This window comes from Nannospalax galili, unplaced genomic scaffold, assembly GCF_000622305.1.
Source record: "Nannospalax galili isolate Female #2095 unplaced genomic scaffold, S.galili_v1.0 scaffold175, whole genome shotgun sequence".
Lineage (NCBI taxonomy): Eukaryota > Metazoa > Chordata > Mammalia > Rodentia > Spalacidae > Nannospalax > Nannospalax galili.
The window spans coordinates 1,244,139-1,260,708 of record NW_008336314.1 but is presented as its reverse complement, the minus strand read 5'-3'; the positions used below and the strand labels follow the sequence as shown (position 1 = coordinate 1,260,708).

Sequence of the window (16,570 nt, the reverse complement as noted above, 5' to 3'; positions counted from 1 at the left end):
GAAACAGGGAGGTAAAGGAAAAGAAAGAACCTGAAAGAGAAGAACAGTAGGAAACAGGCCTTGATAAGGGAGATATGGATAAAAATTGAATTAGTTTAAGGGAGGGGGGAGGGAAGGGTATACAAGGAACCTAGGGGATAAAGGGAAAGAAGGAGCTCAAAAGAGGTAGAACCAGGGAATTATTAGGAGAGAAGGGTATTATTAAGGGAGAAGTGGGGAAAATGGGGGCACTTTAAATGGGAAAACCATGGTGGAAGGGTTAGACAATGTGCGAGATAAATAATACCCAGCTAGTTAAAAAAAAAAAAAAAACAGAGTGAACCATATTAGTCTGACAACCTACTGACAAATTATACATACTGCTAGCTCAACGAACATAATATATGTCTATTTAAAGTTTATCTGAGAAGCTTCGCCTATAGCACATGATAATTAAAAGTAACAGACTGGTGGAACTAACCTTCTTGGATATTTAACAGCCATACTTTGAGGCCTATACTAACCTGGTCAGAGGGACAGTTTTTGCTCCTTGTCTGCCAAGGTGGACTAAGCTCCAGGGACCTATGAGCATCTTTCAAAATGTCCTGTAACTGTGCTGAGGCACCTGTCCTGTTGATAAAACCATGGACACCTCACGAGATGGACTTGAACCAGTATCTAGTTTACAAAGAGGAGGATCAACACGGAGGAAATATTTCCTCCATGCTTCTAAGTGAATCAAGCCATGGTTAAGCAGGACCTTTGACTTATCTTCACATAGATGGAACTGGTAAATGAAAGGAGCCAGGAGCTCCTCCAAAACCCATGTGACCCCTGAGGAACAGATCCTTGAATGACATTAAGAGTAAAAATAAATTGGCTTATCTGGGCCAACTGCATGGTCTTAAACACTGAAAAGGAAAGTATAACCAAAGATTAAAGGGATCAATATAATTCTTTAAGAGTCCATGTGTATAGCTAAAGGCTACATAACAAGAAACAATGCCAAACAGGAGATACTTTCCTTTGAATTTTTGGCCAGGGTGGCCCAAGAGAATCCCAGACAGTAACCCAGCACAGAACTGGGAAAATGAACAGCAGACCCAAATCTTATCTAAAGGAATATTGGCAACTGCTGCTGCTAGATGAGGAAGAGCTGATCTTCCTAAAACAAGGAACTCTAGATAGGCTGACTAGACGTAGCAGATGGACAAGCACTCGGGAATGGCTGCGTGCACTGACAACACAGTGGTCAGTAACAGGGATGACAGAGTACATGGGATCCAGTGGGGAGGGAGGATATGGGAGGATGCCATTTGGAATGTGGGTATATAGATGAATAAGATTGTTTAGGATGTTCTGTATGGAATACACACACACACACACACACACAAATCAATAAATAAAAAAAAGTTATATTTGAGGAAGAAGCATAAAAATTTGCTTCATATTAATTAGTAGGTGTGAAAAACATTACCCTGAAATCCACCTGATGACTTCATATCCATGCTCAGGTGCCAAGGATCTCAGAAAGTAACCAACTGTGATTAGTAATAATCAGATATATAGAGATCAGAGACACATGAGCAGATATCTAAGTGTTAGTTGCATTAAAAATTAGTTTTTCTGTATGAGACAGTGTATTTTAAAATGAAATGGGGATCTTTTAAAAGCTTAAAACCTCATTCAAATTTATGTCTTATAGGGTTTATACTGAGTACAATATTGTATAACTGTTTTAATTCAACTGTAAACTTAAAAACTTACAGCCAATTTTGAAAGAGATGCATCATTGCTCTTGAAATTGTTATTGAATATGTCATTGCTGTTGTAATGAAACATTTCTTCTAATTATGTGGTTATTAAATAATTAAAAATTAGAGAAAAGAAAGAGAGAAAGAAAAAAGAAAGAAAGAAGAAAAGAACAGAAGGAAGGACAAAAAGAGAACAGGCAGGAATATGAATAAGATTTGTAAACAAGAACGGAGTTAAGAGAAGGTGATGGATAAGATAAGGGAAACCAAATTGCTTCGTATGTATGCCTAAAACTGTCAAAGAAAAATTAATAGTATAAAAGAATATAGGGAGGAAAAGTGAGGTTCTACAGAAAGAAAATTCTCAGTGGATCAAAAGCAAGCAAGTCTTGAAGAAGTAAAGAGCCAGCAAGGTCAAACAGTTCTGAAAATAAAATAAAATAAAAATAAATAAGTCAAATTGCAAAATTTAAGTGATTATTTACAAAGATTAAGAAAAAATCTGTAGTAATTATGGGGTGTATTATAGATCTAGTATCTTAACTGTTGGCTTGCAGTTAAAATAGACGACTAGAGCTGCATCTTTCCCCATTCATCTTTGGCTAAACTGTCCTACTCCTACTTTGCCATAAGAAGACATTTAAGTAATTATTCCATTGATTCCCCATGACTAGATAAAACTGGGAAGATATTTTTCCTTCTGGGTAAAATCTTATTCTGGTAATTCTGTCTGGGAAATGCTCCTTTTCATGTCTCTTCACAGCAAGGTTATACTATGTAACCTAATGCATCATCTCTGTGTCTTCCAGAAGTTATTAAAAACCCAGTCTCTTCACGACACTTTCTCTAGTTCCTCTGATTATTCCTGACTGCCCACAGATCAGGACATCCTATGACACTAAGAGAAAAGGCAAGGTTTCATAACCACATGCATTAATGGGAAAAGATGAGTATAATGAGACAGTTCTTATTAAAGGTTACCTAAAGGGAACCTCATAATAATTTACTTTAGAAATATACTAAAAGGATATGGTAGTTTCAGAATCCCAAAGGTTCTTCTCCTTAAATTTTCTTTTTGTGAATTGAAAAAAACAGAGAGACACAACCACAAACTCCCAGAACTTGTTCATATGAACTTGCAACAATAGTGACAGCATTTACAACACCCATGCTGACTCAATCAGACAAAAACCCAACATAGAATGAGGTAAATGGGCAGCAGGGTCCAACCCTATCCGAAGAACTATTAGGAACTGATTACTGCTGAGTGAGGGAGAGTAGATCTTTAAGGGAATGACTCTAGATGGCTGACTGGACCCCAGTGGATGAAGTTGCACTGAGGGACATCTGAATACAAATGCTTGACTGGATAGGACTTAACATATATGACAGAATGCATGAAATCTGGTGAGGGGACTATGGGGGATATATATGGGGGGAGGGTTTAAATTTGATTAAGATCCATTATATGAAATATACAAAAATCAGCAAAAATATCAATAAAAAAGAAAATTTAAGTGAGTAAATAGCCTTATAGAAATAAATGACCTCGTGGTAGACAGAATAGTGACTTCTCAAAAATGTTCATATCTTACAATTAGGTATTTACTAGGAAGAGGGACATGCCACACTGTGTGTGTGTGGAGGTTAGAGGACAATAGCAGGGATTGGTTCTCTCCTTCTGCCATATAGTTCCCTGGGACCAAATTCAGGTCTTTGGGCTTGGTGGTAAGCACCTTTACTGCTAAGCCATATTCCCAGCTCCAAAAGATATTCACATCTTAATTCCACACTCTTTGAGTAGGTTATGTTGCATGACGAGTTGGAATTAAAAGCCTACATTAAGCTGGAGATTATCCCAAAGCATTCAACTGAGCCTAATGTAATCAATCACAAGTGACCTTAAAAGTGGAAGAGGGCACAGAAGAGAGGTGATTAGTATTGGCATAGGAGAGGAGATTCAGCTGCTCAATGCTGACTTGGAAGATTGAAGACACAACTGAAGGAATCTAATAGCTTAAGAAGCTGTAAAAGGCAAGAAAACAGATTCTCACCTGGAGCCTTCTGAAAGATCATCGACTCTGCCAGCAACTTGATTTATAATGCCAAGACCCTTTATACTTCTGGCCTTCGGAACAATAAGGTAACAAATTGGTGTCTCTTTAAACAATTAAAATGAATTATAGTAGTGATAGGAAGCTAACATATGTCAATTTTATTTTGACTCTGGATGTTACTGGCTAGGTGATCTTGGACAAGATATTTTAGCCTCTCTGGACCTCAGCTCTTATTGCTAAAATAGCTGTCTACCTCATAAGGTTGTTCTAAAAGCTAATTGAGTCAAACCCTGTAAGCTGTTTAGGGGAGCACGTGGTTCAGTAATCTTTCATCCCAGGTTGAGTATTTCCTTACTGTTACTCCTAAATGAACTATATTCCTGGAAATTTTAACTTCTTCCCCCCTTCATTTATATAAATCTATGCAATAAGGATAGAATTTAAAGAAGGTCCCCACATATGTATGTAGTGAAATGTTATTCTGAGGCCCTGATTCAATAGTGATACATATATGTAATGTGAGCTAAATAGAGTCCATAGAATATGTAATGTGGTAACAGTAAAATTATGTCAAGTCCCTGTTCCTTCATATTTTTCAGATCAGAAAATATGGAGCCCACAAAATATAAAATTGACATCTGTTTAAGGTTAATGATTAAAGGCAGTTTTATAGCTATGTCAACATCTTTGAAAGTTGTATCCTACTGTCATATTGGGGCAGGAATGCAACAAACATACAGACCTTCTGTATTTTGTCTGTTTTTGTAAAAGTAGTCTACATATGCTGGGATGAATTCTGAAAATTAAAAGTCAGCTAAGGAGATACAGTCAACAACATGAGTGATATGTACATGGCTCTCTAAATTCCATAATTTATTTGCATGATCTCATCAAATTGTCTTTGCCACAGAAACTTTAACAGGAGTTTTCTAGTCGACCTGTAATGAATACGTTCTAAGTGACAAAGCAGAAACACCATCAATCTAAAGGAATGGACAGCAACATTGTCATTTAAGTTCTATTTCCTTATGTGTAAATAAGGGATTAGAAAAAAAATAAAACAAGGTAGAGGTGATCCACAAATTTCAACATTACAGGCTACGTGAAACCAAATTTAACAAATCATCTGGGAAAATATTCTCATTTTGGTCATAATTTCATGCAAAGTGAGTAGTTTCCTGGCAACAGTGGAATAAAGGAAGACATTTTTCAGTTGACTGGGTTTTTGAGGTCACACAGAGGGATGTGTTCGGGCACATTTTAGCTTAATTTGAATCGACACATTCATCTAACCCTTTGGTAAGATGCCAAAGGTCAGCTAATGCTGCAGTAAACAAAACAGAAGTGCAGTTTCACTGTACTGTGTTCATTAAATCCACTCTGGCAGGGGAAAATATCCAATCTGCATTACAGGTGCACATTTCTGTCTTCATGGAGTCTCTAAATCCTAATGAAAAACCAGTGCAGACTGACACCACTAATTTCAGACTCAAGCAAACTGCTCCCTAGAGATAACATAAGTACTTAACACCAGCCACTAAAGTACACGAGCATGCCCATCCTTGGAATCAGCTTAGGAGACTCCTGTGTAAACTTTCCATGGCACTCAGTTTCGACAGAAGGGTGGTGCTGGCTGGCCAGTCAGGACACCCTGCCTCTTAATGAGGTATCGTTCACAACCCACAGTCCCAAGGAAGGGCTCAAATCTGACGATGCCGCTATGATATTTTAGCTAACCTAATTTTCTGAATGTCTTCCTTATTCTCTTGGTTATTTAAGAATACTTGCATCAGGCTAAAGATACAGCATGGTTCTGAGCGGGAGAGCATTTGCCTAGCATGCATGATGTTCTGGGTTCAACCTCCAGTACTGAAAAGAAAAAAAGCTATCATAATAAAAGATAATAAATAAAATAAAATAAAAAACAAATCCATACAAGCAACCATATGCCAAAGACTGTGTCAAATGTGTTGCAAGTTTATCCTGTTAAATTTTTTTACCTATGAGGCATGTATCCATATCTCCATTTTTCACATGGAGAAATAGGCTCAAAAATGAAATAAACCCAGGACAGCAGGACTAGTTAGAGGTAAGCTAGGCTTTTACATCAGGTCTGTGATTATAAAAGTATTTCTCTTCTCCTAATATCCTGGTCACTGTGAAAGGCTGTATCTTAAATATTATCCGATGCCAATATTTACTTTAATCTGGTAAAATGTGACATTGATTGACATCTCTGAATCCTCTGTGAGCCACCTCTTCTGTTCCCTACATGTATCTCCCACCTGCCTCTTCTCAGACCATTTTCTTGCTACTCTTTCCAGAATTCTATGAATTTTGAAGAAAAGAACATAAAAACAGGTTCATGGTAATCAGCCTGCATCAAAATGCCATGGCACACATGACACTATAGTTGGAGGAAAACATTGGAAGAAAGTGGTCTCCACTTTTTCTCAGTGGAAAACCTCTTCTTTAACTTTGATTCTTATAAATTAATCACTGCATAATTCTTTTTGTTTATTTTATATTTTACATTAATTTTGGTTAGTATACAAAGAAATTCACTGTGAAATATATATATAATCAAATATTTTTCTTATTGACGTGCCAAGGTAGATGGGTGAAATTTCATGGGTTTCTACCTCAAGATGAAGAGTTACAGGCAATCAATGGATGTTGAGGGAGGGAGAATCAGTTTTCTCTAGGGACTAATTCCCTGAGTGGTTATCAGATTCCAAGTGGGCTCCCCTAAACAAACACCACTAAATGGACTCACTGTTTTTTTTTATATATATATATGAAGGTATATATGTATATGTAACAAAAATAAAGAGAGGAGAAAAAATTGTAAGGGAATGGGGATATAAAAGGAGCTGGAGGGGGATGAGGAGGGATGGAAGCAATGCTAAAACAATAATCATGTATGAAATCCTAAAAAATATTTATATTGCTCCCCACTCCCCACACTGTTCCCCTTTCTTCCTTTTGCTGGTTCTCTAACCCCCTCGCCAACAGTCTGCATTCTGCTTTCATGACATAGATTCCACTAATCACCACTCAGTTCTGTAAGGGAATATCTTGCTATAAACTTGGCATCTTTCAGGTAAAGAGCATTGCTTTAAAATTTTCCACATTGAATATCTTTTGCCTCCACTTTACAGATGTAGAGGAAGCCCCCATTACTACAGGTAGTCACACATTGAAGCCAACTAAGAACTTTGAAAATACAGAATATCTTTGGCAATGTTATATATAACTGTAGATTTTCCCAACTATCTTCAAAAAAATTATAACTGTTCACTTATTTTACAAGATCTTTTCTTACCTTGTTTTCCTTTACTGTAATACTTTAAATATAACTTAAGAAGCTTAATTGGAATTTTTAGTTGAAAGAACCCGAGAGAGAAGAACAGAAGGAGACAGGTGTTACTATGGGAGAAATGGATAAAAATGGGGCTATTAAATAGGGGGGAGGGAGGGTTATACAAAGAAGCTTGGGGATAAAGGAAAAGGAGGAGGTCAAGAGCGGTGGTACCATAGGGGACTGGTATTAACAAGGGAGGGGAAAATGGGGACACTTTAAATGGGGAAACCATGATAGAAGGGTTAGACAGGGAGAGAGGAGAGGTAAATAATGCCTAGCTAGTTTAAAAAAAAACACAACACGCCTTTAATCTCAGCACTCGGGAGGCAGAGACAGGAGATTCTCTGTGAGTTCAAGGCCAGCCTGGTCTACATAGTGAGTTCCAGACCAGCTAGGGCTACAGAGAGACCCTGTCTCAAAAAGACAAAAAAAAGAGGAAATCATATTAGTCCAACAACCTAATGACATATTACACATACACTATCTCTACCTATGTCTGTGTATATAGCTAAAGGCTGCATAACAAGAAACAGTGCCAGACAGGAGATACTTTCCATGAGTTGTTGGACAAGGTGCCACATCCCTTGATGGCCTCCCAGAACTTGAAGGTAAGACCCTACTGCTGAAGACAGAACATACATCAGACACAATATTTGGAGCAATAGAGCTGGAACTGACCTGAAACCACTTCCCCTGAAGGCTAGCTTTGGAAAAAAACTATGAAGGTGCCAAGGAAAAACATGAATCAATGGTCCAACACCAGCCTTAAGACCAAATAACAACATCAGTGGCCAGCACAACATATGACATTGGTGCAGTAGTGGCACTTTTATCTTGGAGACAATCGACAGCTACCAAATTGGACTAAAAACCCACTTACTGGGAGGAAACTCAAGTGTGGTACTGGAAACATAACCAAATACACATATCTGGAGAGGTCATAGATCTTAGAGAAAACCCCAAGACTGTCATATCCCAAGACTAATGTAATTTCTCACTATGTGCAAAATATGTATTCTTATATTCACAGGCAAATATCCCAGTTACCACCCATCAAAGAAGCTTATTTTGCACCAGTTAGAGACCATTACCAAGTACCTCAACTGGTCACACACAGACATTGTCTATGAATTTCCCAGGCCTAAGGACACATCTACAATTCAACCTCTATACCTAAGGCACATGGAACATAGAAGAGGAGTAAAGAAGATGAATCTCTCAATTCTCATTAATGAAGATCCTTCATGCAACAGAGGACCAGGAACACAAAAGGTCACAAATGCCCAAATGTAGAGATTAAGATTGCTGGTCCTTGCACAGAAATCCTATATTAAACTTCACCCACCCAGGGCTCAGAGACCATTGTGGAAGAGGGGGTGGAAAGACTGTAAATGCCAGGGAGGAGGTGCATGACCACATGGAAAGAGAGTCCTACAATCTCCTGGGACCCTGCTCATATGATTCTATGGCAATGGTGTCAGCATACAAAAATCCTATGCAAACTCAGACAGACAAAATCTGAGCATAGAACTGGGGAAATGAACAGCAAACCCCAATCATAGCTGAAGAAATACTGGCAACTGATTTCTAGTAGGTGAGTAAGGGCTGATCTTCCTAAAACAAGAGACTGTAGATAGGCTGACTAGACCTCAGTGAATGGATTTGCACTGGGGAATGTCTGGGGACACTGACGACACATTGGGCCTTAATATGAATGACAGAGTATATGGGTTCTAGTGCAGGGGCTATGAGAGGGTGCCAGTGGGGATGGGATTATAAAGATGATTAAAATTGTTTGAGATATTCTGTATAAAATACACAAAAAACTCAATTAAAAAAGAAAAATTCTGTAGTGTCTCTCCGTTGTCCTGAACTACTTTATCTTTTCTCATATTTTTACATTTTGTTATTACTTTCATCACAAAGGTACCTACAGGAGGGTTAATAGGCTCATTATTTAGATGCTGATACCATTTGAACACCTTCCTCACAGTTAAACCCTACTTAATTATGGGCAGCTGGATATAAAACACTAATCATTCTCTTGAATACCCCTTTAGGGACCAGACTTTCTTCTAGAATTTCCCATCCAATCTGGATCAGGCATTCTTCTCTATCTGCTCATATTCCTAGACCTTCTCATTCTCTGGTCCATATTCACACATCTGTCCTCCTATTCCTCATTTATTAGTTTTAAATTTGGTGTTCAAGATCAACCCCAAGGACTCACACAAGCTAAGAAAGAAGTATACCACTAAGCTATACTACAAGCCCCCCATCTATACACACACATACACACACACACACACACACACACATATATTCCCAAAACTTTTTGTAGTGCTTTGATTTCCAAAGTGTTTAACAACTGCTACTAACATATCAAAGATGCTCTGTTCAAACATTTATTATAAGTCAAATGTTTCCTTTACAATGGGAGCTAAATGTTCATTACCCACTTTATGAAACCTCCGTCAGGACCCAGGGAATGTTGTTATAGTAATAGAAATAGTCACGTAACATCCATGAACAATGAATCAATGAATGGAATTATAGGAAATGGTAGAAACTTCCTTTATAAGAAACAGCAGAGTATTATAATATGCTATTTGGGGGCTAGTTAAGAGAACTGACTGCTCTTGCAGAAGACCCAGGTTCAATTCCCAGCATCCATGTGGTGGCTAATAACTGCAACTCCAGTTTCAGGGGAATCCAATGCCCTTTTCTGACCTATGTGGGCATTGCACAATGTACATGCAGGCAATACACTCACACACACAAAATTAAAATAATAAAATATTTAGAAAATATCATTTTTGAACTGCAAATTACCATAAGTAGACACATTTGAAATATCTTTTTGAAGTAAAAATGTTACTGCCGGGGTTATTAAACCAGTATTTTCAGTACTGCCAAATTAACCTTTTTAATTGTTCTTTTTCTATTGCATATACATTTTTCTGGACTGAATTTTATGCAAAGAAAAATAAAAAAACCTTGTATTTTATAGAGTTTTCCAGTGTACAATCTCTATACTTCAAGACTTCAAGTATTATGTTCTACAATAAGTACCACAGAAATTAATAATAGGTAATAAGCACCTTCAGCCTACATTTTAATATTTTAACTCATTAACAATCTGTATTCAGATATTAGACATGTGAAAATCACCACTAAAATCATACAATAATTAGCTTTAGAATGCATTGATAACTAGTCTTATCAAAAAGTTGACAAGAAAACAAAGCCCTTTTATTAGAGAATCAATTAGTATGCAAAAGATGTTAATGAACTGAGCTTAATCTAATTAAGCACCAGGAATAAAGTATAAGATCAGAATAGCAAAGAAGAAAAAAATCAAAGCATGTGCTGAACTAAGTAAGATATAGCATTTAGCCAGATTAAATTTGGTTGTCTTACCAGTGAAAACTGCTCTGGATTCATTAAATATTTAAAACAAATACCAATATATTGATTTTACTTGATATTTAAGTTATTAAAAAATACAGAAGAACACTAATTTTTTTCCTGAATGACTCCTAATCAAATATTCAATAATTTCTATATAAATTAAAATGGCAGAAATACATATTTATTAGATCTTTACCCAAAGTAAACACATGGCTTAGTATATACCAAAGAGATATTTTAAAGGTCAAAAATTAGTTACTAAGTAGTAGCTAAGTGGACATTAATATGCATCTAATCGTCTGCCTAGCATGAAAAGAATGCATAAATATGTGTACTATATATGCCAGATTCAAATTTCAATTCTATATCATGCTAGCTTTATAATTTGGGACAAATTTATTTAATATTTATTCTTAATTTCATAATCTATAAAATACATACATTAAGAGCTTCCCCAGAGTTTTAATGATTAAAAGAGGTAAGTCCTTAACTCCATTCAATTCAGAACAAGAAGTTCTTATATGCAAGTTAACAACAAAAATTCATGATATATCAGAGCAGGACATAAGACAAACATCAATTTCACATTTTAGGCATTAAATGGCCAAGAGTGTATTTTAATTTTACTATAAGTTTGCTGCATTCATAAGTTAAAAATAAAATCATATGCATATCATATTATGTGCATATGTATACACATTTCTTTCCTGACAAAGATTAGTTTAAAAAGGTAATGTGAAGTCCCATAGACAATACCGACTTTTGCCGTTGCTCTTGGTTACCCCCTACAACTTGATGGTAAGATGTTATTACTTAAGAAATCATATACTTGAGCCATATGACATGAAGAAATCAAGCTGGTGCTGACCTGGAAGCTTCATCCCTTCTGGCCAGCTGTCATAGGGCCAGAAGGTTCTATTACACTATTAAGGGAGAAAACTAATCAATAGCCTTACTCAGTTGTAAACCCTGTGAGCTATAATAGCTGGCCTCACAAGATATGCCCATTAGTACAACAGTAATATAATAGTAATAGTATGGGAGTAAGCAACCACTTTGTGATTGAATTTAACACCCACAACACAAGGTGGAACTCACTCATGCTTGGTAGTGTTTGTTATCTGAGCCAAGAACCAGTGGCTGGCTAGGTCCTAGGTGCTAGTGGAGAACCTAATATTATTATTCTGCTGAGTGGTCATGGTAATAAACTGCACTCTAAAGACTTATCTTTATATCTATAGATTAGTGCAGCTCTCAGCATCCTGAGAGAATCTTCGTTTTAAGTAGATGGTAATTAATACAGAGACTTGCAACTGGTCAAAGTACAGAGAATAAGAGACTGTGCAGTGCTCATTCCTAAACGGGGCATCTGTAGCTTCCCTACTTCTCCTGATGGCTCAAGGAATATCAGGGAAGAGAGAATGAAAAGATTATAACATCCAGAGGTAGTAGAGGACTGCTGTGAAGCCATGTTTTCAGGGTATGACAGAACAGCTGTCCCTATGAACTCACAGCAGCTGTGATTATAGGCCCTAGACCTGCACAAGAGCTAGTCAACCAAATTTCCAGCATTGCTAGTGGAGGGATGGCTCTGGCTCTAAGGAGGTATTAGCAATTGATGATTGCTAGAAGAGAGTCAGTTTTCTACAGGGATATGGCCCCAGTAGATGGCCCTATACTCATTCTCAAACAGGCAGTACTAAGTGGATACAGTGGACTTAAAAAGCAGTACATGAAGTTGGGAGGGAAAAGTCGGGGGGGGGATAGGAAGAATTAAAAGGGAGAGAGTGGGGGTGAATTTGATTAAAACACATTATAAGCATTATGAAATTCTCAAATAATACATTTTAAAAAATTAATGCAAAGGCAGGGGCTGGAGAGATGGCTCAGCGGTTAAGAACACTAGTTGTTCTTGCAGAAGACCCGGGTTCCAATCCCAGCACCCACATGGCAGCTAACAACTGTCTGTAACTCCAGTTTCAGGGGATCTGACAGCCTCTTCTGTCCTCTGTAGGCATTGCATGACATGGGTGCACTTACCTACATACAGGCAATACGCACATACACATAAAATAAAAATAATAAAATAGTTTTTAAAATTAATGCAAAGCAACTGGGAGTGTTGAGTGGAACATCTGGGTTAATTGACATCCATATAAAGGAGGAAGCCAGTAAGAAGGTAAGTGTCCTGTTTCTATTGTATTTTCACAGAAGATACAGGGAAATAAATTTAATTCAAGGTGAAAATTCGACAGAGATATTCCCTTACCACAAGGAACCCCTGGTTTTCAAGAATCACAAACTCTGAAGCCTGCAGGGACTGGGGAAGGGTGGAAAACAGGGTAAACTGGAGAGCCTGTTTCAACTCAACAACAAATGGTGAGCATGGAGGACTGTAGGTCTGTGCTGTCTGCTTACTGGATTGTTCAAGAGAAGGCAGACATGTTTATGTAAAAATGCCCAACTTTTAGATTCTTGTTATGATTCAAGCACTAGGTATGTTGTAAAAGCACATCGAATAGTTAATGTCTGGAACCTCCATTTAAAGGACCAATTTCACAGCAGATGTAGTGCCAGAGTACAGAAAGAATTCATTCTAAGTGATGAGAAACAAGAACTAAGCTGGAATGATAAAAAAGACCTTACAGCCTCTAAGAAGAAGTCCATCCACTGTCTACAATGCTTATCTACTGATTCTTACAGGCTAATTATTTACCCATACACCACACAGACTCTTCCCTTCCAAGAACTAAATGCTCACTGACCAGTCACTCACAGCTATGATCACACACCACTCCACACACCAATGCTAACATGTCACTACTCAGAAAAATACATGAACAGGAGACCTAGACATTCATTAAACAGTTAGCAGGACAAAGGCTGTGTCTTTCTTTCTTTGACTCTATCTCCAGTGTAGCCACTGACAGTGGGTAATCAATAGATGCTGCTGTTTTGCTTACCTTCCTGTCTAGTTTGTAGGTGCCTTAGAATAACAAGGCCATGTATTTTTTTGTTTTTGTTTTTTAAAGACAGAATAAACACCTTTATTACAAGAGCTAAGATGACTCATTTGCCTTTCCCGGCTCTGATCTTCCTCAGGTAGAACTCCAGCACACAGCCATCTGCTCTATTACACTGGCCTGGTCTTGATGCAAGGCAGGCAAGAAGTTTGCCCTGCTGGAACTGCTCCTCCAGAAGACTCCTGATTTTGGTATTTTTTATCCTTTCATCATGGGTCGCTTTTTATTTAAAATCTCTTCCTCCTCAGGAGTCAGCTTCGGTAGGGCATGCAGTCAGTGAGCAGGAGGCAGTTCTTCAGCAGGGTCTTGGTTCGGACCACTCATTATTGGACGCATTGTAGGCGTTTTTCAAGTACAACACTCAGAGCCCCAGGAGAAATTCCCCACATCCAGTCTCACGGCCTGGTACTTCTTATTGCCTCCTCCAACTCAACTGTGTGTATGTGGCGCGGGCCAGTCTTAGGGTTGGCAAGAGGCCGTCGGAGCTCGTACTTCCGCTTCTTGTGGTAAGGGCTTTCTCTTGCCCCCGGTCTTGTGGCACTGTGCCAGCTGTCCCGCGAGATGCCCATGGCTTGGCGCTGGCTGGAAAGAGGAAGCGCAAATCTTCAAGGTCCAGGGCCATGTCTTTTATCTCTGCATATCATATAGCTACTTCCTCTGAATTAGGGGAGAATCCTAAGATTCAGGAAGTAAAACTTCTAAGGACACTCCCCAGGGTTATAAAGCAGTCATCATTGTTGGGAAAAGGAGGCTATCTAATCAGCCAATCTGCATGCAATATTTACTTGGAGTTCTAGGAATGCAGCTTTAAGGCATTACCCATACTGAGGGTGGAGGATGTTTAGGCCTTTGAGTCACCCATGCTTTGGTAACTCCTCATCCTTACTCTTGTAAGTAACCCCAACGAAGCTCTAGCTCACTAATCTAGACTGGGATGGTTTGCTTCTTTGGCCCATTGTTGGTGTCCTGTCCTGGGTGAAGAGATGCTTGTTCATGTCTGCATCCAGCAACTGGCTAATGATAGGGCTATTCATTTAATATTTGAAAACACATCCATTAAGTGGCTATTGTTAAGTATTGTTGACAAAACGTAAGATGTAAAAATGAAGAAAGGAGATAAGCAGCCCTGTCTTCAGCCCCTGCCTATATTCTTTGTTTTTATGCATCTGGTAGTTGAGCATCGGTAAAGAACAACTAAAATTATCAAATTATATAATCAATTCAAAGGGTGTAAGTACTGTGGAAAAAATATTTTAAAAATAGAATAAAGGGATTTTGAAATAAAGGGATTTAGAAATAAAGAGATTTTGTACGTGGGAGCAGAAATTAAATATGTCAGAGTAAGTCTCATTGAGAAGATAAGATTTGAACCAAGAACTAAAAGAAAAACAGTTATTTATTCAAGCAAATAGAACAATAAAATATTTCATGAAGAGGAAATAGAGCAAAAACCCAAAGGTCAAAGTGACTTGTAGGATCAAGAAACATCAAGGAAACTGCCTGGAACAGAAGGGAGACAGAAGGTTGGAGAAATGCAGAATAATGTGAGGGTCTGGCCAAAGCCTGACATGCCTGTGGGTGAATGTGCCAGCAGAACAAAGAACCCCAAATCCATAGGCTTAGATGTTGTGAAAAAAAAGCATTCAGTGAATCCTACAAAACCAGACTTTCACTCAAAGGCGACTGCTCTTGACTTTTGTGTGGCCTACCCAAATTCCTATGTTGAAACCCTAATCCCTAAGGGGATGATATTCAGAATTGGGGCTTTGGGGGTTTATTTCAGTTTAGATGAATTCTCCTGAGTGGATCCCTCCTAACATGATAGTGCCTTTATAAGAAAAGATATCAACTAATTGTGCATTCTTCTGTCCCATCTGCTGAGGGAACACACCCCAAGAAGTCAGCTGTCTGCAATCCAGAAAGAGAGCCCTCAACAGAACTGATTATACTGTCACACTGATCCCAGACTTTCAGAACTGTGAGACTACACATTTCTGTTTTTTGGGGTTTTTTTTTTTGCTTTTTTTGTTTTTTTTGTCTTTTTGAGACAGGGTCTCCCTATAGTCCCAGCTGACCTGAACTCACTATGTAGACTAGGCTGGCCTTGAACTCACAGAGCTCTGCCTGCCTCTGCCTCCCGAGTGCTGGGACTAAAGACATGCGCCACCACACCTGGATTCATTTCTGTTTTTTAAGCCACTCAGTCTGTAGTATTTTGTGGTGGAAGTGGAAGCAAACTATGATGGTAATGAACAGTTTAGGTTTTACTTTTGATTTGCTTCTTAAATACCAAAACAGCAATGCTATAAATAAAATAAATGAAATTGGATAATATTGGAGTTTCACAGATGAGAGATGTATGTGCGAAAGAAAAAACATCAAATATTGTGAATTTACATTAATGTGTAGTGGGTAAATAAAAATACCAAGAAAGAATGAACAACAGCTGATGAAAAAATATATCAGCAGTATTACCAAAAATCAGGAAGTGAAAAAAATGTTTAATAGTGACAACTGGGTGAGGGAGACTTGGTCTTTTTTAAGGGCGTGATAGACTAGATAGGCTGACAAGGCACCAGTGAATGTGTTAGGGTTCCAAATAGCAGCTCCCCCCCTCCCCAACAGGGACCTACAGACTTTGGAGCCTGGAAAAGGGAACTTAGCTGATAAACACCTTAACCTTTGAGGTCAAGAAGAACAAACTCTGCTGAGAAGCAGCCTGCCTTTCCTCTGATCTCCAAAGATAAGAGAAGCTGTTTTTCTCTTACCTTAAGAGGAAAAAGAAAACACTTCCACACCCTAATCCTACCTGCTTCCCCCTCCCTGATTTCTCCCCGAAACATTCCCCGCTTCCACACCCTAAAGCCCCCATATGTAAAGTCCCAGCTCACAACCCGCTAGCGGACATCTTTCCCTTCGCGGACACCCTTCCCTTCTTCCCTTCCCTTCCCTTCCCTTCCCTTCCCTTCCCTTCCCTGACAT

General features: G+C 38.4%; 1 protein-coding gene and 1 pseudogene across 3 annotated transcripts in view; both read right to left on the bottom strand.

The window, feature by feature from the left end:
* The window catches only part of Prkg1 (protein kinase cGMP-dependent 1), a 1,315,555-nt gene that overhangs the window by 176,915 nt on the left and 1,122,070 nt on the right, over positions 1–16,570 (bottom strand). The gene's annotated exons all lie outside the window — the stretch shown is intronic.
* Positions 13,635–14,157, bottom strand: LOC115070025 (annotated as a pseudogene).